General features: G+C 37.1%; 1 pseudogene; it reads right to left on the bottom strand.

Annotated features, from left to right (window-relative positions):
* LOC149498295 (uncharacterized) overlaps window positions 1-20,174 on the bottom strand; it is a 56,589-nt pseudogene extending 36,415 nt beyond the window's left edge.
* Window positions 20,175-24,825: the final 4,651 nt, after the last annotated feature.

The raw sequence follows: 24,825 nt of genomic DNA, 5'->3' as shown, positions 1-24,825 counted from the left end.
TCTCAAAGCTTGTAATACTAGCCTAACATGCCCAACATGATCATTAAGAGACTTGCTATAAACAAGTATATCATCAAAGTATACAACTACAAATTTTCCTAAGAAAGCTCGTCAAACATGGTTCGTAAGCCTCATAAATGTACTAGGTGCATTAGATAATCCAAAAGGCATTACTAACCATTCATACAAACCATACTTAGTTTTGAAAGCAGTTTTGACGCGGAACCCTACGGAAATTTTATTCCAAGAACTCTATGACAAGATTTGGAATAGATCAAAGATCAAACTAAACCCTCCCCTATGGCACCCCTCGTTTATAAAGAAACGAAAACACCAATAATAGAGTAAAAGAATAAGATAAACGCCACAAGTAAATTGATAAGTTTACCTTGATTCTTGATGCAATAAGAGGAATGCAATCTCACACTCTCTCCAAAGCATGAACACGCCTAAGCATGAAAGAAGAAAACTCTCTTTTTGATTAATTGATTGAATGTTGAATAATTACAATATAGCAAGCTATTTATACTAATTCTAAGAGGTCCAGATCCTTAAAGGATTTAGATTAGTTAGTCTAAATCAGCTAAGGATAAGGATTTAGCAAATCTAAACCAACTAAGGATAAGACTAACAAATCTTAACAACTTAAGGATAAGGATTAACTAATCCAAATCAACTAAAGATTAGCTAAATCTAAACAAATCTAGGATAAGGAATAATTAATCCAAACCAACTAAGGATAAGGAGTAATTAATCCAAACCAACTAAGGATAAGGACTAACTAATCCAAACAAACTAAGGATAAGGAATAATTAATCCAAACCAACTAAGGATAAGGAATCATTAATCCAAACCAACTAAGGATAAAAATTAAAAGGGTGGCCCAACCCATTAACAACATTACAACTCAAAACTAACAAAAATGGGCTAACTTATTATGCCAAAGTTAGGCTCTAGTATGGCCAGGGCATGCCATATGCTAGAATTTCAGATTCCATCTCAACATGTGCTTCCATCAATGTGATAAACTTAGGTGCTCTCCATGCTTCCTTGAGTTCTATGGTCGAGTGGTAGCGAATCCGTATCATTCCCCCTTTCCTTGAAAAGATTCATCCTCGAATCTTAGTTAGAAGTTGAGGTATCCATGCTCTCTTGAGCTCCATGGTTGCTCCATATTTCTTTGCATGACTTCTTGTAATTGATCCAGTAGGAAGCACTAATGGGTCTTTCATGTTGTTCTCCTTGTTCCCTTGAGTTCCATGGATGAGTGGTGGCGGATCCGTATCATCCCCCCCTTCTTTAAAAAGATTTGTCCTCAAATCTGCATCCATGTCAAAAGGAGACAAATCACTAACATTGAAAGTAATGGAAACACCATACTCACCTGGTAAGCCTATCTTGTAGGTGTTGTCATCAACGTGCTCCACGACTTGGAATGGTCCATCTCCACGTTCATCAAACTTAATCTTTCTTTGGTTGGGAAATTTTTCCTTGCGAAAATGTACCCAAACCCAATCACCTGGTTTAAAAACAACATGCCTTCTTCTCTTGTTGGCACGGTTGGCATAGCCTTTGTTCCTCATGTTCATATGAACCCTAGTCTTAGCATGCATCTCCTTCACCAATGTAGGCTTCTTCTTACCATTAGGGAACTCCTGCAATAAAGAAACAGAACTAGAAGGTAGAGAAGAAGTGTCAATGTTAGTCAAAGTACACAAAAACTCTTTAAACCGAATCATTAGGACCGGTCTACCTTCACTCACACTGTTTTGGATCTCTCTCTTTCTCACATACATAATTTGTTTCTCTTTTTCACTCACAATTGGACCATTAATTTGTTTTGTTATTTTTGTGGCCTCTTTCCCTTCCTCCTTACTCTTTTCACTCTTTTGTTCTCTCAATCTTGAAGTTTCACTCTCTAATGGGCCATTAGTTTGTTTTGTTTATTCTGTGGCTTCTTCCTCCTCTTTTTCTTCACTCTTTTCACACTTTGGTTCTTTTGAACTCGAAGCCTCACTCTCATTTTCTTTCAAAGTTGAGGTCACGTCCTCAGGTAGCTTCTTTTGATCATCATATTCTTCAATTTCTTGGAAAGGATCAACAAACACACTTGGCAAAGATGGGTTAGGATCATTGATGGTTAAACAAACTTCTTTGCACAAATGTACAAATATAGGTTGAATTTGTTTTTCCTTTTCTTCTCCCTCTTTCTTTTTATTTTCACTCATTTTATTTTTACACTCTTTTTCTTTATTGACAGTCTCAAAACTCATACTTTGCTCTTTATATTGATCTACATACATTTCTTTTGAGAAAGATGAACTTGGACCAGTCATCCACCCATCCTTTGTGAATGAATACCTATTGAGGTAATCCACATTTTTCCTTCCTTGCACCCTTCCTAACTTATTGTTCAAATTCCTAAAGTAATGATTAGGATTATCGACCTCCTCATCTTCAGGAGTTTGAAATCTAGTCGATGTAGTACTAGGACGAGCTCTTGTTGTATTAGAGCGTCGGGCGGCCTTAATTTCCTTCAAATCCTTTCTCATATCTTGGAGGAAACTATTGTAGCTTCTAAATTGTTCTTGGATTGACTCCATTACAAGTTTTAATTGGGAATCGTGTATTTGACTTTCATCCTCACTAGTATCTTCAGATTTATCTGAACTCATGGTTAGTATTCAAAAGAGAAAACACAAGAAGATTTGAGTTAATGGTAAATCCCTCCCTCACGTGTTTACACTCTTTAATCACTCCTTGCAATTCTTCCAATTGTACTTCAGAATCTTAGGTCAACCAACCAACTCAAAAGCACGTTTAGAAACAAGGAATAAACCTTAACAATGAAAAGCAAGCACAAATTCTAGAAAGAAGACTCAAAAACGAGATGGATAGCAGCACAAGAACAAAACAATGCACTACTTTAATTATCAATTAGAGTGTAGTAAACAAGCAAACACACCCTAATAATGCAATAGAAGCAAAAGAAAGCTCAAACAAGAATAAAGAAACTAGAATTTAAAAGACAATTTTAGGATATAATGTATGAATTTAGCTTACTACAAAGCAAACAAAATATGGACCTACTTAATTCTACCCAAAACAAAGCATGCAATCAAAGAAAATCCAAAAGAAAAAAAAAATTTTTATATGGTCAGAACCAAGCATGGGCGTGCTTGTGGTGAAGCACGGGCGTGCTGCCTTGTATCCTCCCCTTATCCTTTTCAATGTAACCCAATCTAGGTAGGATTTAGATTTTGATAAGGATTGTAGTGGATATATGCTTAATCTCAAAAGATATGGATAATTAATTCTTGTTATCTTATCCACAAAGTAGTTAAGATTAGATTTTATCAAGAGATTATAGTGGATAAATTCAATCCCACAAAATAAGGTCAAATCCCTAAGAATTAGGAGTAAATCCCACAAAATAAGGTCAAATCCCTAAGAATTAGGAATAAATCCCACAAAATAAGGTCAAATCCCTAAAATTTAGGAACAAATCCCTACAATTTAGGAAAAATCCCTATGAATTAGGAACAAAATGATACGACCCTAGCCAATTAACAAGTACTCTTGCAAATCAACAAGGAACATCTAGCGGAAAGCATGCAATCTCGGAAGTACCCGACAATCCCTTTAACCCCCAAGTACTCTTGAAGAGAGAAAGCAAGGAATTTAGAACAAGAATCAGAAACTTACCTTCAAGTACTCTTGAAAACAACTCTGAAATTCTTGGTGCAATTAATCTTGTAGAACTCACAAGCTTAACTACTAAGGATATTTTGGTTCTATGAAGAACACAATCTGTTCTTGAAAGAACAAGAAGAAAACGTTTTTTTTTTTATTTCAATTCAATGGTGGCTGCTGTGCAACTCTTACAACATTATAAGTAACCTAAGCTAACCCTAATTTAGCTATTAACTTAAGTTAGCCCAAGTTTATCCCTAATGTGGCCCAAATGGGCTTAATTAAATACAAGTCCAAGCTAACTGCTTAAAACAATCCTGACTTAAACATTAACTAACTTAGGCTGGCCCTACTCTATAAAATAAGCCCAACCAACCTTACACTTAATTAATTAAGTCCACTAAAAGAATTTAAACAAAATAGGGCAAATGGGCCGAAGGCCCTACACAACCCATACTTAAGCTCATAATAAGATAACAACCTCCTAAATTTGCCTAAGTATAGAATCATGTAAAATGCATCAAATGGCAGCCTCATTGCGCGCCTCAAGCATCATAACAAGCTTTGGTGCTTCTTCAAGTTCAATCTCACATCTTGCATAATTATGATCTTGAAGCTCCAATGTGATTTGTTCTTGAACAAATGCATTCAAGGCTGTTCGTAGCTTGGTTGCACGAGCTCTTGTGATTGGCCTCACGGGTAGAGCTAGAGGATCCTTCACCTTGCTTCCTTGATCCGTATCATTCCCTCCCTCCTCAAAAAGATTTGTCCTCAAATCTGAATCATAATCAAATGGAGAAAGGTCAGAAACATTAAAGGTAGCAGACACGCCATACTCACTTGGTAGATCAATCTTGTAGGCATTGCATTGATCCTCTCCAACACTTGAAAAGGCCCATCACCTCGGGCAGCAAGCTTTCCTTTCCTTTGGTTTGGGAATCTTTCCTTCCTCATGTGCACCCAAACCCAATCGCCAGGTTGAAATACCACACACCTCCTTCCCTTGTTGGCACGGTCAGCATAGCTTTTGTTCTTCATGTCTATATGAGCCCTAGCTTTAGCATGTATCTCCCAGATCAATTCAGCCTTCTTTTCACCATCTAAGTTAGCAATTTCACTTAAAGGCAAAGGAAATAAATCAAGTACAGTTAAAGGATTAAAACCATACACAAGCTCAAATGGACTATAACCACTAGAAGAATGTATAGACCTATTATAAGCAAATTCAATGAAAGGCAAACAATCCTCCCAAGTTTTCAGATTCTTACCAACCACCGCTCTAAGTAAAGTACGTAGAGTTCTGTTAACTACCTCAGTCTGTCCATCCGTTTGGGGATGACAAGTAGTAGAGTACAACAACTTTGTACCAAGCTTACCCCATAAAACACGCCAAAAGTGAGAAAGGAATTTGGCATCACGGTCTGAGACTATGGTGCGTGGCACCCCATGCAATCTCACAACCTCCCTGAAAAACAACTCAGCAATATGGACAGCATCATCACTCTTATGGCATGCAATAAAATGTGCCATCTTACTAAACCTGTCCACAACAACAAAAATACTATCCCTACCACGCTTTGTTCTGGGCAATCCAAGTACAAAATCCATAGAAACATCAGTCCAAGGCAAAGTAGGTACAGGTAAAGGCATATAAAGGCCATGAGGCATAGATTTAGACTTAGCTTGCTTACATGCTATGCACACACCACACAGTTTCTCTACATCCCTACGCATATGTGGCCAAAAGAAATGTTCAGCAAGTATATCATATGACGCGGAACCCAATGAAAATAAATTTCATGAACTCAATGACAAGTTTTGGAAGAGATCAAAGATCTAGAATAAACTCCCCTCTATGGCACCCAAAGCTTAATGAAGCAAGAACACCAATAATAGAGTAAAAGAATAAGATAAACGCCACAAAGAATTGATAAGTTTACCTTGATTCTTGATGCAATTAGAAGAATGCAATCTCACACTCTCTAAAAACATGAACACGCCAAAGGCATGGAAGAAGAAAAAACCTCTCTTTTAATTGATTGAATAATTGATGTTATATTTACAAAATAACAAGCTATTTATACTAATCTAAGAGGTCCAGATCCTTAAAGGATTTAGAGTTAGCTAAGGATTAGGATTTAGCAAATCTAAACCAACTAAGGATAAGACTAATAAAATCAAAACAACTTAAGGATTTGGAGATCTAATCCAAATCCACTGAAGATTGACTAAATCTAATCAAAATAAGGCTAATTATTCAAGGGTGGACGAAATATTGGAGGCCCAACCCATTAACAAAGTAAGAACTCAAAATAAGCTAACTAACTTAATGAGAGGCAGGGACAAGCACGGCCTGGGTGTGCTATTTGGCACGGGCGTGCTTCAATGTAGGAGTTCCCTCGTGAGAGTCAGAGGGAAGCACGGCCAGGGTGTGCTATTTGGCACGGGGGTGCTTCAGAGTCAGAGGGAAGCACGGCCTGGGTGTGCTATTTGGCACGGGGGTGCTTCAAGGTAGTTGTTTTCCTCAGCAAGTCAGACGAGGGCACGGCCTGGGGTGTGCCATCTAGCATGGGCGTGCTAACCAATTCATGGTTTAGGCATGTCATGTGTTGGAAATTCAGGTTCCAACTCAACATGTGCTTCCATTAATGTGAGAAACTTAGATGCCCTCCATGCTTCCTTGAGCTTTATGGTTGAGTGGTCTTGATTTCGTATCATCATATGTTTTAAGAACACCAAAATGCCCCATAAGTCCTCCACAATGCGATTCTAATACAAGCAATTCACGCATAGAACATTTGGGTATACAAAGTTTATTTCCCTTAAATAAAAACCCCTCATGCCTAAAGAACTTATTAAATGCCCCATGTTCACATGCACTCCAAATAAGACCGAAGTCATCATCATCAACATACAAGGATTTTATATGCTCAAATCCTAACAACTTAGCATTAAGAGTAGTAATTAAAGCATACCTCCTAGAAAGTGCATCAGCCACAATATTTTCTTTCCCTTGCTTGTATTTAATCACAAAAGGAAACTGTTCAATGAATTCAACCCACTTACCATGTCTCTTGTTCAACTTACCTTGTCCCTTGAGGTGCTTTAAAGACTCATGGTCAGTGTGTATGACAAATTCTTTGGGTAGAAGGTAATGTTGCCATACCTCCAATGCTCTCACTAGAGCATATAGCTCCTTGTCATAGGTTGAATAATTGAGTTGCGCTCCATTGAGTTTCTCACTGAAATAGGCAATAGGCTTTCTCTCCTGCATCAACACTGCACCAATACCTACACCAGAAGCGTCACACTCAATCTCAAATGTTTTATCAAATTCAGGTAAAACTAAAATAGGAGTAGAACAAAGAATGGATTTTAAAGTATCAAATGCCCTTTGTTGCGCTTCCCCCCATTTGAACCCAACTTCCTTCTTTACCACCTCTGTGAGTGGGGCTGCTATAGTAGAGAAGTCCTTCACAAACCTCCGGTAGAAGCTTGCCAAGCCATGGAAACTCCTCACCTCAGATATAGATTTAGGAGTTGGCCATTCTCGAATTGCTTTAACCTTCTCCTCATCGACTTCAATCCCCTGTGCACTCACAACAAAACCAAGAAAAACAAGCCTATCTATGCAAAAAGTGCATTTCTGTAGTTTAGCATATAACTTTTCAGCTCTCAAAGTTATCAATACTAACCTAACATGCTCAATATGCTCATCAATAGATTGGCTATAAATCAGTATATCATCAAAATAAACCACAACAAATTTGCCTAGAAAAGCACGTAAGATATGGTTCATTAATCTCATGAAAGTACTAGGTGCATTTGTTAGACCAAATGGCATAACCATCCACTCATATAAACCATATTTAGTCTTAAAGGCAGTTTTCCATTCATCACCTAACTTCATTCTAATTTGATGATATCCACTCATTAAATCAATTTTCGAAAAGTATTTACTACCATGCAGTTCATCTAACATATCATCTAGCCTAGGAATTGGATGGCGATACTTAACTGTGATTTTGTTGACAGCTAGGCAGTCAACACACATCCTCCAAGAACCGTCCTTCTTAGGCACAAGTAATACAGGCACTGCACATGGGCTCATACTCTCCCTCACAAATCCCTTAGACAACAGGTCATCAACTTGGCGCTGCAACTCCTTAGTCTCCATGGGGTTGCTCCTATACGCTGGCCTATTAGGAATTGTGGCTCCGGGCACGAAGTCAATCTGATGCTCAATGCCTCTTAGGGGTGGTAGTCCGCTAGGCATTTCATCAGGAAACACATCAGAAAACTCCTGCAACAAAGAAACAAAACTAGGAGGCAAAGAAGAAGTGTCAATGTCAAGCAAATTAAGCAAAGTTTCCTTAAACCGAATCATTAAGATTGGTCTACCCTCACCAACACTGCTATGGATCTCTCTCTCTTTTACATACATGTTTTGTTTCTTTCTTCCCTCTCTTGGTGTTTCACTCACCAATGGGCCATTCAATTGTTTCTTTTCACTCTTGGCCTCTTTATCCCTTTTTTCTTGATCTTTATTTTCTCCCTCCCCCTGAATACAATTCTGCCCCTCACTTTCTAATATCCTCTTTTGGTCCAAATAGACCTCTTGTGGTGTTAAAGGAGCTAGAACCACATTTTTACCCAAATAGGCTAGGGAGAACCGGTTGGTGTACCCGTCATGCTGGACTCGCCTGTCAAATTGCCATGGGCGGCCTAGAAGAATATGCCCAGCTAGCATAGGTACTACATCACAAGTGACCTCATCCTTGTACCTTCCAATGGAAAATGGCACCTTCACCTGCTTGTTTACTCTTACAGAACCCATATCATTTAGCCATTGAAGCTTATATGGCCTTGGGTGCTGCACACATGTCAAACCCAATTTCTGCACCATGCTCAAACTAGCTACATTAGTGCAACTTCCACTATCAATAATCAAAAGACATACCTTGTCAAGTACCAAGCACCTAGTATGGAAAATATTCTCTCTTTGTACTAAGCTCTCCTCTTGAACTTGCATGTTGAGAACTCGCCTAGTAACTAGTAATTGTCCCATCTCAGGTTGTAAAACTTCATCATCAACCTCATCATCATCATGGCAGTCTTCAAGTGGTGGCATTGGGTTTTCTTCATCCTCAGATTCAGAATAGGTGTATCCATGATACGGATCCGCCGACACTCAACCATGGAGCTCAAGGGAATATGGGATAACATGGGAGATCCATTGGTGCTTCCTAAAGGGCTAATTACAAGAAGTCATGCAAAGAGATATGGGCAGCCATGTTCTTATATTCAAGTCCAAATCACACAAGAGCATCATGATGAAGCATTTAACAAGTGTTTTGTGGAACTTGAAGACATTCCTAGGCTTCTAATGTTGTTGGTGGCATGTGAAGTTGAAATGGAGGAAAGCACGCCTGCTACAGTGCCCATGCCAATTAGTTTGACTTTGCTACAGTTGGCCTTGAATTTGCTACAGTTGCTGTTGAATTTGCTACAGTGGCTAGGCGCCAGCATAACTCGCGAGCGCGAGCTTGGCCTGTGCGAGCGCGAGAAGTGCAAAGGAGAGGCAGAGGGTTAGGCAGCGTAACTCGCGAGCGCGAGCTTCACATACGCGAGCACGACCACATCTCGCGAGCGCGACCTTAACATGCGCGAGCGCGAGAAGCGTAAACGAAAGGCAGAGAGTTAGGCCGCGCAGCTCGCGAGCGCGAGCCTCACATGCGCGAGCGCGACCAACACTCGCGGGCGCGAACCTACACTGAGCGAGCGCGAGAAGCGCAACTCGCGAGGCAGAGAGCTAGTTGGCATAAGTCGCGAGCGCGAACTTACAATGCGCGAGCGCGACTCAAGCCTGTTTTATGTTTTATGCTTTATTTGTTATCTTTGTAACCTAATATGTTTAGGTTTAGTATAAATACTCTCATCTTCATTGTAAACAAAACTTTTGAGATATTGATAAACTTCATTTGTTCAAGCTTTGCTTGTTCTCCTTGCTTAGAGTGATAGTGAGAAATTGCTTCCTCTAATTGCATTAAGAATTAAGGTAAACTTATCAATTCGTTGTGGCGTTTATCTTGTTCTTTGCTCGATTATTGGTGTTACCGTTTCACTATAAACGTGGGGTGCCATAGAGTGATTAATCTCGATTATTGGTGTTTCCGTTTCAATATAAACGTGGGGTGCCATAGAGGCGAACTTATATCCCATTCCTTTGATTTCCGATCCGGATCCTTATCAATCCATCCCTAATCACTATTACTCTCTTATTAGGGCATTGAGAAGATATATGGCCCTTCCCAAGACACTTGAAACATTTGATGTCTCTACTAGGAGTATTGGAACTTGAACCCTTTGAATAAGTTGGCACATTAGGCGTGAATGCCTTAGGCACTGACTCTGTCCCCTTTTGTGTAGAGCTTTGAAACTCCTTTTTCTCCTCCCTTTTAGGCCATCTAGCACCCCAAGAATTGCTGTTGTTGTTGGCAGCCCTATATGATGTGGTGCTCTTCCCTTTTCTCTGCTTCTCTAACTTCATGGCCATATTCAGCATCTCCTCCATGGAATCATACTTGTACATCTCTAATGCATCAGCTATGTCTTTATTAAGGCCACCTAGGAATCTAGCCATGGTCACCTCCTCATTTTCCTCAATGTGTGCTCTAGCCATGCACATCTCCATATCCTTATGATAGTCTTCTACTGATTTGGCTCCTTGGATGAGTCTATGAAGCTTCTGATGCAACTCCCTGAAATAATGCTCAGGAAGAAAACGTTTTCTCATTACCTCCTTCATGTCTTCCCAATTGTGGATAGGTCGTCTTCCCACTTTTCTTCGACTCTGATTAAGTTGATCCCACCAAAATAGAGCATAGTCTTGGAACTCTAAGGCTGCAATTTTCACCTTTTTTTCTTCAGTATACCTATTGCATTCAAAGATCATCTCGACCTTCCTCTCCCATTCCAAGTATTCGTCTGCATTGTTTCGGCCTTTGAAAGGTGGCACCTTGATTTTGATGTTACCCAAGTTACCATCTAATGGTGTGTCAACCTCTTCGTCATCCTCTCCATAATAAGTTTCATTTCTGTAAACACGGCCTCTACCAATCCCTCTTCCTCTTCCTCTATTATTTCTACCTCCTCTTGCCCACATAGGCTCTCTATGCCATTCATCATCCTCTTCTTCATACTCTTCATGCCAAGGTTGTCTAGAGTGCTCTTTGGAAGTGCTTGCACCCCTCCTTGTGGCATTAGGGTCATGTCTTTTTGTCTTTTGCTCTTGAATCTCCAGTCTGTCATTAAAGCTCTCCATAAGCCTAGTGATTCGTCCCATTTCGCCAGAGAAAGCATCTAGAAAGGCTTGTAGTTTTGGATCTTCAACTTTGAGAGGGCTATTATCCTTGTCTCTAGATGAATTAGACATCCTGAAATAAGATTGCAAAAACTAAGGAAATAGTTAGTTTATCACTCCCTCACGTGTTTCTCTCCTTATTTGGCTTTTTTTTTTTTTTCAATATGTGGGTTTCACTCCAGCCTTTTACCACTCTTTCCACTTGAATAATTGCACTTCAGAATCCCAAAGTTGCTACAAAAGTCAAGAGAAAGTTAGGAAAAACAAAGAATATAATTAAGTAATGCACAAACTCTATCAAGAAATCACAATGTTTGAATGGCAATACAAGAATAAGAAAGGTGTATTGCTAGAAATCAATAAACTAAAGTGTAGGAACAAGCAAATAACACTTTAGCAATGTTAAATGAAGCAAAGATAGCACACAAACAAGAAATTGAAACTAGAATTTAAAAGACGATTTAGGGATATAGTGTATGAATTTAGTTCGCTACAAAGCAAACCAAATATGGACCTAATTAATTCTACCCAATCAAAGCAAGCAAACAAAGAAAACCCAAAAAAAAAAAAAAAAAAAAAATTTAAGGTACTGTAGCAAGTTTGCTTCTGAGTTCCTATAGCAAGTTACTGTAGCACAACGTTTTTGATTTATATCCTCACTTAACCTACAAATGTGACCCAATTTAGGTAGGGTAAGGGCTTAACAAGGTATAAGTGGATGGTTTGTGTCTCCCAATTCAATTTAGGTAGGTAATGACTTAGTCCAACAATGACTTTTGTGTCTCCCAATTCAATTTTAGGTAGGTAATGACTTTAACAACCAATTCAGATCCATATATATATTTTTTTTTATCAAGAAATAAGCAAACAACAAGAATGTTCAAAGATAGATCTTGAATTAGTCAAAAGGGTAACTAGAAAATGATGCAAACAATAAGAAGATACAAAGAGAAAACTAGATTCAAGAAGATTTAAAGAGAAATTATCTAAATCCAACAAGATCTAAAGAGAAATTGTCTAGATCCAACAAGATCTAAAGAGATAATGTCTAGATCCAACAAGACCTAAAGAGATAATGTGTAGATCTCAGAATGAAAAGAAAACACGAAGATAAACAACAATGAATCCAACAACAAGAAAACTCAAATTCCTAACTAAGATAACAGAACTTACCCCAAAACTTTGATTTGGCTCTGATACCAGATGATACGACCCTAGCCAATTAACAAGTACTCTTGCAAATCAACAAGGAACATCTAGCAGAAAGCATACAATCTCGGAAGTACCCGACAATCCCTTTAACCCCCAAGTACTCTTGAAGAGAGAAAGCAAGGAATTTAGAACAAGAATCAGAAACTTACCTTCAAGTACTCTTGAAAACAACTCTGAAATTCTTGGTGCAATTAATCTTGTAGAACTCACAAGCTTAACTACTAAGGATATTTTGGTTCTATGAAGAACACAATCTGTTCTTGAAAGAACAAGAAGAAAACGTTTTTTTTTATTTCAATTCAATGGTGGCTGCTGTGCAACTCTTACAACATTATAAGTAACCTAAGCTAACCCTAATTTAGCTATTAACTTAAGTTAGCCCAAGCTTATCCCTAATGTGGCCCAAATGGGCTTAATTAAATACAAGTCCAAGCTAACTACTTAAAACAATCCTGACTTAAACATTAACTAACTTAGGCTGGCCCTACTCTAGAAAATAAGCCCAACCAACCTTACACTTAATTAATTAAGTCCACTAAAAGAATTTAAACAAAATAGGGCAAATGGGCCGAAGGCCCTACACAACCCATACTTAAGCTCATAATAAGATAACAACCTCCTAAATTTGCCTAAGTATAGAATCATGTAAAATGCATCAAATGGCAGCCTCATTGCACGCCTCAAGCATCATAACAAGCTTTGGTGCTTCTTCAAGTTCAATCTCACATCTTGCATAATTATGATCTTGAAGCTCCAATGTGATTTGTTCTTGAACAAATGCATTCAAGGCTGTTCGTAGCTTGGTTGCACGAGCTCTTGTGATTGGCCCCACGGGTAGAGCTAGAGGATCCTTCACCTTGCTTCCTTGATCCGTATCACAAAATCCACATAATAACTCAAACTTCAATGGTGGACGAACTTGATTGGATTTTATCAAAGATTATAGTGGATAAACTTAATCTCCACAAAATAAGGTTAAATCCCTAAGATTTAGGAACAAAATCCCTATGAATTAGGAACAAAATCCACACAATGATTCAAGCTTCAATGGTGGACAAATTTGATTGGATTTTATCAAAGATTATAGTGGATAAACTTAATCTCCACAAAATAAGGTCAAATCCCTAAGATTTAGGAACAAAATCCCTATGAATTAGGAACAAAATCCACACAATAATTCAAGCTTCAATGGTAGACGAATTTGATTGGATTTTATCAAAGATTACAGTGGATAAACTTAATCTCCACAAAATAAGGTCAAATCCCTAAGATTTAGGAACAAAATCCCTATGAATTAGGAACAAAATCCACACAATAATTCAAGCTTCAATGGTAGACGAATTTGATTGGATTTTATCAAAGATTACAGTGGATAAACTTAATTTTCACAAAATAAGGTCAAATCCCTAAGATTTAGGAACAAAATCCCTATGAATTAGGAACAAAATCCACACAATAACTCAAGCTTCAATGGTGGACGAATTTTCTTCCTTTTTTTTATTATTTTTTTGTTTGTTTTTTTGAACAAAATCTAATTAGCAAGATCTAAGATCACAACTTCCAGAATTTTGTTTTTTTGAACAAGAATGAAATTAACAAACACAATTGATGCAAATTCAAAATTAAAACTAAGCAAACAAGAAGACAAACACGAAAAATAAGAAAACAAGAAAACAAATAATCACAAACCCTAGAACTAAGATAAATAAGAATTTACCTTAATCTTTGGCTCTGATACCAAACGGACGCGGAACCCTATAGAAATTTTATTCCAAGAACTCTATGACAAGATTTGGAATAGATCAAAGATCAAACTAAACCCTCCCCTATGGCACCCCTCGTTTATAAAGAAACGGAAACACCAATAATAGAGTAAAAGAATAAGATAAACGCCACAAGTAAATTGATAAGTTTACCTTGATTCTTGATGCAATAAGAGGAATGCAATCTCACACTCTCTCCAAAGCATGAACACGCCTAAGCATGAAAGAAGAAAACTCTCTTTTTGATTAATTGATTGAATGTTGAATAATTACAATATAGCAAGCTATTTACACTAATTCTAAGAGGTCAAGATCCTTAAAGGATTTAGATTAGTTAGTCTAAATCAGCTAAGGATAAGGATTTAGCAAATCTAAACCAACTAAGGATAAGACTAACAAATCTTAACAACTTAAGGATAAGGATTAACTAATCCAAATCAACTAAAGATTAGCTAAATCTAAACAAATCTAGGATAAGGAATAATTAATCCAAACCAACTAAGGATAAGGAGTAATTAATCCAAACCAACTAAGGATAAGGAATAATTAATCCAAACCAACTAAGGATAAGGAATCATTAATCCAAACCAACTAAGGATAAAAATTAAAAGGGTGGCCCAACCCATTAACAACATTACAACTCAAAACTAACAAAAATGGGCTAACTTATTACGCCAAAGTTAGGCTCTAGTATGGCCAGGGCATGCCATATGCTAGAATTTCAGATTCCATCTCAACATGTGCTTCCATCAATGTGATAAACTTAGGTGCTCTCCATGCTTCCTTGAGTTCTATGGTTGAGTGGTAGCAAATCCGTATCAAGTTTTCCATTCATAACCTGGTTGCATCCGAATTTGATGATAACCGCTCATTAAATCGATCTTTGTAAAGTAAGTAGCCCCACACAACTCATCTAACATGTCATCAAGTCTAGGGATAGGGTGTCTATACTTTATAGTGATCTTGTTGATCGCCCTGCAGTCAACACACATTCGCCATGTACCATCGTTTTTAGGTACTAAAAGTACTGGAACTGATACGGATCCACTATCACCAACCACCTATGGAGCTCAAGGAAACAAGGACTACAACAGTGGCAACCCATTAGTACTTCCTAGTGGACCAATTACAAGGAGCCGTGTAAAGAAGTATGGAGCAACCATGTCCTTATACATTCAAGAACAAATCACACAAGAGCTCCATGACCTTGCTTTCAACAAGTGCTATGAAGAACTTGAAGGAACACCTAAGTTTCTCACATTATTGGAAGCACATGTTGAGTTGGAACCTGAACTTCCAACACATGACATGCCTAGACCATACCTGGTTAGCACGCCCGTGCAAGGTGGCACGCCCCAGGCTGTGCAAGCTTCTGCCTCTCGCGAGGAAAACTCATACATATGCGCATGCCCGTGCCAACTAGCATGCCCCAGACCGTGCACTCTTCTGCCTCTCGCGAAGGAAGCTCTACATTGAAGCACGCCCGTGCGCATTGGCACGCCCTAGACCGTGCACGCCTCTGCCTCTCATTAAACTAGTTAGCTTATTTTGAGTTTTTGCAATGTAAATGGGTTGGGCCGCCTATATTTCGGCCACCCTTGATTAGTTAGCCTTATTTTGTTTAGATTTGGTCAATCTTTATTAGATTTGGATTAGATATCCAAATCCTTAAGTTATTATGATTTTGTTAGTCATATCCTTAGTTGGTTTAGATTTGTTAAATCCTACTCCTTAGCTAACTCTAAATCCTTTAAGGATCTGGACCTCCTAGATTAGTATAAATAGCTTGTTATTTTGTAATTATTCACATTATTCAATCAATTAATCAAAGAGAGATCTTCTTCTTTATGCTTAGGCGTGTTCTTGCTTAGAGGGTGTGAGATTGCATTCTTCTAATTGCGTCAAGAATCAAGGTAAACTTATCAATTCTTTGTGGCGTTTATCTTATTCTTCTACTCTATTATTGGTGTTCTTGCTTCTTTAAGCTTTGGGTGCCATAGAGGGGAATTTATTTAGATCTTTGATCTCTTCCAAAACTTGTCATAGAGTTCATGGAATTTATTTCCATTGGGTTCCGCGTCAGTTTGGTATCAGAGCCAAAGATTAAGGTAAATTCTTATTTATCTTAGTTTTAGGGTTTGTGTTTATTTGTTTTTTCTTGTTTCTTCTTGTTTTCTTGTTGTTCATCTTGTTCTTGTGTTTTCTTGTTTTGCTTAGTTAATTTCGAATTTGCTTCAATTAAAATTGTTAATTTCGTTCTTGTTCAAATCTGGAAGTTTTGATCTTAGATCTTGTTGACTAAAAAAAAAAAAAATTCGTCCACCATTAAAATTGCTTGTGTGGACCTTGTTTGTTCCTGAATCCAAGGGATTTTGATCCTAATTCAAAGGGATTTGACCATATTTTGTGGGATTTGTTCTTAATTCTTAGGGATTTGACCTTAAATTGTGGGATTATTCCTAATCCTTAGGGATTTGACCTTATTTTGTGGGATTTGACCCTATTTTGTGGGATTGTTCCTAATTCTTAGGGATTTGACCTTATTTTGTGGGATTTGACCCTATTTTGTGGGATTGTTCCTAATTCTTAGGGATTTGACCTTATTTTGTGGGATTGAGTTTATCTACTATAATCTTATGATCAAATCCAATCTTAACTACTTTGTAACAAGAATTAGTTGTCCATATCTTTTGAGATTAAGCAAATCTACTACAATCCTTGTCAAATCTAAAATCCTACCTAAATTGGGATACATTGAAAAGGGATTAACTCAGCACGCCCGTGCTTTACCTCAAGCACAACTAACGCGGAACCCTATGGAAATAAATTCCATGAACTCTATGACAAAGTTTTGGAAGAGATCCAAGATCTAAATAAATTCCCCTCTATGGCACCCAAATCTTAAAGAAGCAAGAACGCCAATAATAGAGTAAAAAAATAAGATAAACGCCACAAAGAATTGATAAGTTTACCTTGATTCTTGATGCAATTAGAAGAATGCAATCTCACACCCTCTAAAGCAAGAACACGCCTAAGCATGAAAAGAAGTCTCTCTTTATTTGATTGAATAATGTGTCCAATAATTACAAAATAACAAGCTATTTATACTAATCTAAGAGGTCCAGATCCTTAAAGGATTTAGAGTTAGCTAAGGATTAGGATTTAGCAAATCTAAACCAACTAAGGATATGACTAACAAAATCATAACAACTTAAGGATTTGGATATCTAATCCAAATCTACTAAAGATTAGCTAAATCTAAACAAATCTAGGATAAGGATTAACTAATCCAAATCAACTAAAGATCAGCTAAAATCTAAACAAATCTAGTGATACGGATCGAATCAAAGGATGAGATGTAAGTTCGCCTCTATGGCACCCCTCGTTTATAATGAAACGGAAACACCAATAATCGAGATTAAACGCTCTATGGCACCCCACGTTTATAAGGAAACGGTAACACCAATAATCAAGCAAAGAACAAGATAAACGCCACAATCGAATTGATAAGTTTACCTTAAATTCTTGATGCAATTAGAGGAAGCAATCTCTCACTGTCACTCTAAGCAAATGGAACAAGCAAAGCTTGAACAAATGAAGTTTTTTTCAATTTATCAAAGTTGTCTTATTACATGGAAGACAAGCTATTTATACTAAATAAGGAATCTAGGTTTAACAAAGCATAAAACACACAAAACACGCCTAAGTTGAAATGGGCTAAAACTCGCACTGTAGCACTGTAGCGCGTCTGAGTACCTGTAGCAGTTTACTGTAGCAAAGTCAAATTTACTGTAGCAAAGTCAAACTAATTGGTACGGGCACTGTAGCAGCGTGCTTTCCTCCACTTAAAGAGCCACCAACAACATTAGAAGCCTAGGAATGCCTTCAAGTTCCTCACAACACTTGTTGAATGCGACATCATGCAGTTCTTGTGTGATTTGGGCTTGAACAAATAATGATATGGCTGCCCCATATCGCTTGGCACGGCTCCTTGTAATCGGTCCAATAGGAAGCACCAATGAATCTCCTTCGTCGTTCACCATGCCTCCTTGCGATCCACTGACGAGTGATGATGGATCCGTATCATCTAGGATAAGGAATAATTAATCCAAACCAACTAAGGATAATGAATAATTAATCCAAACCAACTAAGGATAAAAATTAAAAGGGTGGCCCAATTTATTGGTGGCCCAACCCATTAACAACATTACAACTCAAAACTAACAAAAATGGGCTAACTTATTACGCCAAAGTTAGGCTCTAGTATGGCCAGGGCATGCCATATGCTGGAATTTCATATTCCATCTCAACATGTGCTTCCATAAATGTGAGAAACTTAAGTGTTCTCCATGCTTCCTTGAGATCTATGGTTGAGTGGTAGCGATTCCGTATCATTCCCCCTTTCCTCGAATCTTAATTAGAAGTTGAGGTATCCATGCTTTCTTGATCTCCATGGTTGCTCCATATTTCTTTGCATGACTTCTTGTAATTGATCCACTAGGTAGCACTAATGGATTTTTCATGTTGTTCTCCTTGCTCCCTTGAGTTCCATGGATGAGTGATGGCAGATTCATATCATTAATGGAAACACCATACTCACCTGGTAAGCCTATCTTGTAGGTGTTGTCATCAACGTGCTCCACGACTTGGAATGGTCCATCTCCACGTTCATCAAACTTAATCTTTCCTTGGTTGGAAAACTTTTCCTTGCGAAAATGTACCCAAACCCAATCTCCAGGTTTAAACACATCACGCCTTCTTCTCTTGTTGGCACGGTTGGCATAGCCTTTGCTCTTCATGTTCATATGAACCCTAGCCTTAGCGTGCATCTCCTTCACCAATGTAGGCTTCTTCTTACCATTAGGGAATCCCTGCAACAAAGAAACAAAACTAGAAGGTAGAGAGGAAGTGTCAATGTTAGTCAAATTACGCAAAAAATCCTTAAACTGAATCATTAGGACCGGTCTACCTTCACTCACACTGTTTTGGATCTCTCTCTTTTTCACATATACAATTTGTTTCTCTTTTTCACTCACAATTGGGCCATTAATTTGTTTTGTTATTTTTGTGGCCTCTTTCCCTTCCTCCTTACTCTTTTCACTCTTTTGTTCTCTCAATCTTGAAGTTTCACTCTCTAATGGGCCATCATTTTGTTTTGTTTGTTCTGTGGCTTCTTCCTCCTCTTTTTCTTCACTCTTTTCACACTTTGGTTCTTTTGAAATCTCATTCTCATTTTTCCTCAAGGCCGAAACCTCTCTTTCTCTCTCAGTTATCTTCCTTTGATCTTCATATACTTCTTGAGGTGATAATGGATCAAGAACCATCTTTTTATCCTCAATTGAAGATTGGCAATCCTCTTCTGGAAACACAGCTTCAAATTCTTGCAAAGGATCAACAAACACACTTGGCAAAGATGGGTTAGGATCATTGATGGTCAAACAAACTTCTTTGCACAAAGGTACAATTATAGGTTGAATTTGTCTTTCCTTTTCTTCTCCCTCTTTCTTTTTATTTTTACTCAGTATATTTTCACTCATTTTATTTTTACACTCTTTTTCTTTATTGACAGTCTCAAAACTCATCTTTTGATTTCCATATTGGTCTTCACACGCTTCTTTTGAGGAACATGATCTTGGGCCAGTCATCCATCCATCCTTTGTGAATGAATACCTATTGAGGTAATCCACATTTTTCCTTCCTTGCACCCTTCCTGACTTATTGTTCAAATCCCTAAAGTAATGAGTAGGGACAAATTTTTGGTGCATCAACTCCTTCATGATCTCCCATGGTGGTACAAGTTGCATTCCTTTTCTTTTTCTGTTTAATAGCAATTGTTCCCACCAAAACATAGCATAACCCTTGAATTTGATAGCTGCAAGGTGAGATTTCTTTTCTTGAGAATAATTATGGCATTCAAAGATTTGTTCTACCTTTCTTTCCCATTCAAGGTATTCTTCAGCGTTGTTGTTACCATAAAATTCTGGAATCTTCATCTTGATGGATTCAAAGTGCCTATCAACCTTACCAACATCAGTGTTTCTAGCCTCCTCTTCATTATGGGCTTGAAATCTAGGAGTACGTTGATGAGCTCTTGTTGCATTAGAGCTTCGGGCTGCTTTTATTTCTTGCAATTCTCCCCTCATGTCTTGGACAAGATTATTGAAAGTTCTAAATTGTCCTTGGATTGCTTCCATGAAAAGTTTCAATTGAGGGTCCTCTATTTGATTACCCTCTCCAGATTTGCTCAAAGTCATTGTTAATATTCAAAGAGAAAACTCAAAAGATTTGGGTTATTGATAAATCACTCCCTCACGTGTTTACACTCCTTTGATCACTCATTGCAATTCCTCCAATTGAACTTCAGAATCTTAGGCCAACCAATTCAACTCAAAAGCACGTTTAGAAACAAGGAATAAATCTTAACAATAAAAGCAAGCACAAATTCTAGAAAGAAGACTCAAAACGAGATGGATAGTAGCACAAGAATATAAGTAATGCACTACTGTAATTATCAATTAGAGTGTAGTAAACAAGCAAACACACCCTATCAATGTAATAGAAGCAATAGAAAGTTCACACAAAAACAAAGAAACTAGAATTTAAAAGACAATTTCAGGATATAATGTATGAATTCAGCTTACTACAAAGCAAACCAAATATGGACCTAATTAATTCTACCCAAAACAAAGCAAGCAATCAAAGAAAATCCAAAAGAAAATAATATTTTTAATAGGGTCAGAACCGAGCACGGGCGTGCTAGATGGAAGCACGGGCGTGCGTGTAATGCTTAGTCCAATAAGTGAAGGTCAGGCCCTAGCACGGGTGTGCTTGAGGTGAAGCACGGGCGTGCTGTATTAAACCCTTTTTCAATGCAACCCAATTTAGGTAGGATTCTTAGATTTGACAAGGATTGTAGTAGATTTGCTTAATCTCAAAAGATATGGTCAACTAATTCTTGTTATCTTATCCACAAATTAGTTAAGATTAGATTTTATCACAAGATTATGGTGGATAAACTCAATCCCATAATATAAGGTCAAATCTCTAAAGATTAGGAACTAATCCCACAAAATATGGTCAAATCCCACAAAATAAGGTAAAATCCCTAAGAATTAGGAACAAATCCCTCAAAATATGGTCAAATCCCTAAGGATTAGGAATAAATCCCACAAAATAAGGTAAAATCCCTAAAATTTAGGAACAAATCCCACAAATTATGGTCAAATCCCTAAGAATTAGGAACAAAATCCACACAACAATCAAGCTTCTTTAATGGTGGACGAATTTTCTTACTCCTTTTTTTTTTTTTTAATCAACAAGATCTAAGATCTAAACTTCCAGACTTGAACAAGAATGAAATTAATAAGTTTAATTGAAGCAAACTCGAATTTAAACTAAGCAAAACAAGAAACAAACACAAGAAACAAGATGAACAAGAAAACAAACACAAGAACGAGAAGAACAAGAAAACAAATAAACACAAACCCTAGAACTAAGATAAATAAGAATTTACCCTAATCTTTGGCTCTAATATCAAACTGACGCGGAACCCAATGGAAATAAATTCCATGAACTCTATGACAAGTTTTGGAAGAAATCAAAGATCTAAATAAACTCCCCTCTATGGCACCCAAAGCTTAAAGAAGCAAGAACACCAATAATAGAGTAAAAGAATAAGATAAACGCCACAAAGAATTGATAAGTTTACCTTGATTCTTGATGCAATTAGAAGAATGCAATCTCATACCCTCTAAAGCAAGAACACACCTAAGCATGAAGAAGAAGGTCTATTTCATTGATTGAATAATGTGTCTTTAATTACAAAATAACAAGCTATTTATACTAATCCAAGAGGTCCAGATCCTTAAAGGATTTAGAGTTAGCTAAGGATTAGGATTTAGCAAATCTAAACCAACTAAGGATATGACTAACAAAAATCATAACAACTTAAGGATTTGGATATCTAATCCAAATCTACTAAAGATTGACCAAATCAAAACAAATCTAGGATAAGGAATAATTAATCCAAACCAACTAAGGATAAGGAATAATTAATCCAAACCAACTAATGATAAGGAATAATTAATCCAAACCAACTAAGGATAAGGACTAACTAATCCAAACCAACTAAGGATAAGGAATAATTAATCCAAACCAACTAAGGATAAAAATAAAAGGGTGGCCCAATTTATTGTGGCCCAACCCATTAACAACATTACAACTCAAAACTAACAAAAATAGGCTAACTTATTACGCCAAAGTTAGGCTCTAGTATGGCCAGGGCATGCCATATGCTGGAATTTCAGATTCCATCTCAACATGTGGTTCCATTAATATGAGAAACTTAGGTGTTCTCCATGCTTCCTTGAGATCTATGGTTGAGTGGTAGCGATTCCGTATCATTCGCCCTTTCCTCGAAAAGATTCGTCCTCGAATCTTAATTAAAAGTTAAGGTATCCATGCTCTCTTGATCTCCATGGTTGCTCCATATTTCTTTGCATGACTTCTTGTAATTGATCCGCTAGGTTGCACTAATGGATTTTTCATGTTGTTCTCCTTGCTCCCTTGAGTTCCATGGATGAGTGATGGCGGATTCATATCAAAGCACATGTTGACATGGAATCTAAAATTCCAGCATATGGCATGCCCTGGCCATACTAGAGCCTAACTTTGGCGTAATAAGTTAGCCCATTTTTGTTAGTTTTGAGTTGTAATGTTGTTAATGGGTTGGGCCACCAATAAATTGGGCCACCCTTTTATTTTTTATCCTTAGTTGGTTTGGATTAATTATTCCTTATCCTTAGTTGGTTTGGATTAATTATTCCTTATCCTTAGTTGGTTTGGATTAATTATTCCTTATCCTTAGTTTGTTTGGATTAGTTAGTCCTTATCCTTAGTTGGTTTGGATTAATTATTCCTTATCTTAGATTTGTTTAGATTTATCTAATCTTTAGTTGATTTGGATTAGTTAATCCTTATCCTTAAGTTGTTAAGATTTGTTAGTCTCATCCTTAGTTGGTTTAGATTAGCTAAATCCTTATCCTTAGCTGATTTATATTAATTATTCTAAATCCTTTAAGGATCAAGACCTCTTAGAATTAGTATAAATAGCTTGCTATATTGTAATTATATTATCATTCAATCAATTAATAAAGAGAGACTTTCTTCAACTTCATGCTTAGGCGTGTCCCTTGCTTTTGGAGAGAGTGTGAGATTGCATTCATCTTATTGCATAAAGAATCAAGGTAAACTTATCAATTTACTTGTGGCATTTATCTTATTCTTTTACTCTATTATTGGTGTTTCCGTTTCTTTATAAATGAGGGGTGCCATAGGGGAGGGTTTAGTTTGATCTTTGATCTCTTCCAAATCTTGTCATAGAGTTCTTGGAATAAATTTCTATAGGGTTCCGCGTCAGTTTGGTATTAGAGCCAAAGATTAAGGTAAATTCTTATTTATCTTAGTTCTAGGGTTTGTGTTTATTTGTTTTCTTATTCTTCTTGTTTTTGTGTTTGTTTTCATGTTCATCTTGTTACTTTTGTGTTTGTTTTCTTGTTTGGTTAAGTTCAATTCGTTTTTGCTTCAATTGTGTTGATCAATTTCGTTCTTGTTTGTTCAAGTCTGGAAGTTTTGATCTTTGATCTTGTTGATTAAAAAAAAAAAGAGTAAAAATTCGTCCACCATTAAAATTGCTTGTGTGGATCTTGTTTGTTCCTGAATCCAAGGGATATTGATCCTAATTCATAGGGATTTGACCATATTTTGTGGGATTTGTTCCTAATTCTTAGGGATTTGACCTTAAAATTGTGGGATTGTTCCTAATCCTTAGGGATTTGACCTTATTTTGTGGGATTTGACCATATTTTGTGGGATTAGTTCCTAATTCTTGGGGATTTGACCTTATTTTGTGGGATTGAATTTATCCACTATAATCTCTTGATAAAATCTAATCTTAACTACTTTGTGGATAAGATAACAAGAATTAATTATCCATATCTTTTGAGATTAAGCATATCCACTACAATCCTTATCAAAATCTAAATCCTACCTAAATTAGGTTACATTGAAAAGGATAAGGGGAGGATACAAGGCAGCACGCCCATGCTCTACCACAAGCACGCCCGTGCTCGGTTCTGACCATATAAAAAAATTTTTTTTTTCTTTTGGATTTTCTTTGATTACTTGCTTTGTTTTGGGTAGAATTTAAGTAGGTCCATATTTGGTTTGCTTTGTAGTAAGCTAAATTCATACATTATATCCTGAAATTGTCTTTTAAATTCTAGTTTCTTTATTCTTGTTTGAGCTTTCTTTTGCTTCTATTGCATTATTAGGGTGTGTTTGCTTATTTACTACACTCTAATTGATAATTAAAGTAGTGCATTGTTTGGTTCTTGTGCTGCTATCCATCTCGTTTTTTTAGTCTTCTTTCTAGAATTTGTGCTTGCTTTTCATTGTTAAGGTTTATTCCTTGTTTCTAAACGTGCTTTTGAGTTGGTTGGTTGACCTAAGATTCTGAAGTACGATTGGAAGAATTGCAAGGAGTGATTAAAGAGTGTAAACACGTGAGGGAGTGATTTACCATTAACTCAAATCTTCTTGTGTTTTCTCTTTTGAATACTAACCATGAGTTCAGACAAATCTGAAGATACTAGTGAGGATGAATGTCAAATAGACGATTCCCAATTAAAACTTGACGCGGAACCCTATGGAAATAAATTCCATGAACTCTATGACAAGTTTTGGAAGAGATCAAAGATCTAAATAAACTCCCCTCTATGGCACCCAAAGCTTAAT

Source organism: Jatropha curcas, chromosome 2, assembly GCF_041381405.1.
Source record: "Jatropha curcas cultivar XTBG-Jc1 chromosome 2, XTBG_Jcur_1.0, whole genome shotgun sequence".
Taxonomy (NCBI): domain Eukaryota; kingdom Viridiplantae; phylum Streptophyta; class Magnoliopsida; order Malpighiales; family Euphorbiaceae; genus Jatropha; species Jatropha curcas.
This window is presented reverse-complemented; position numbering and strand designations above follow the sequence as displayed.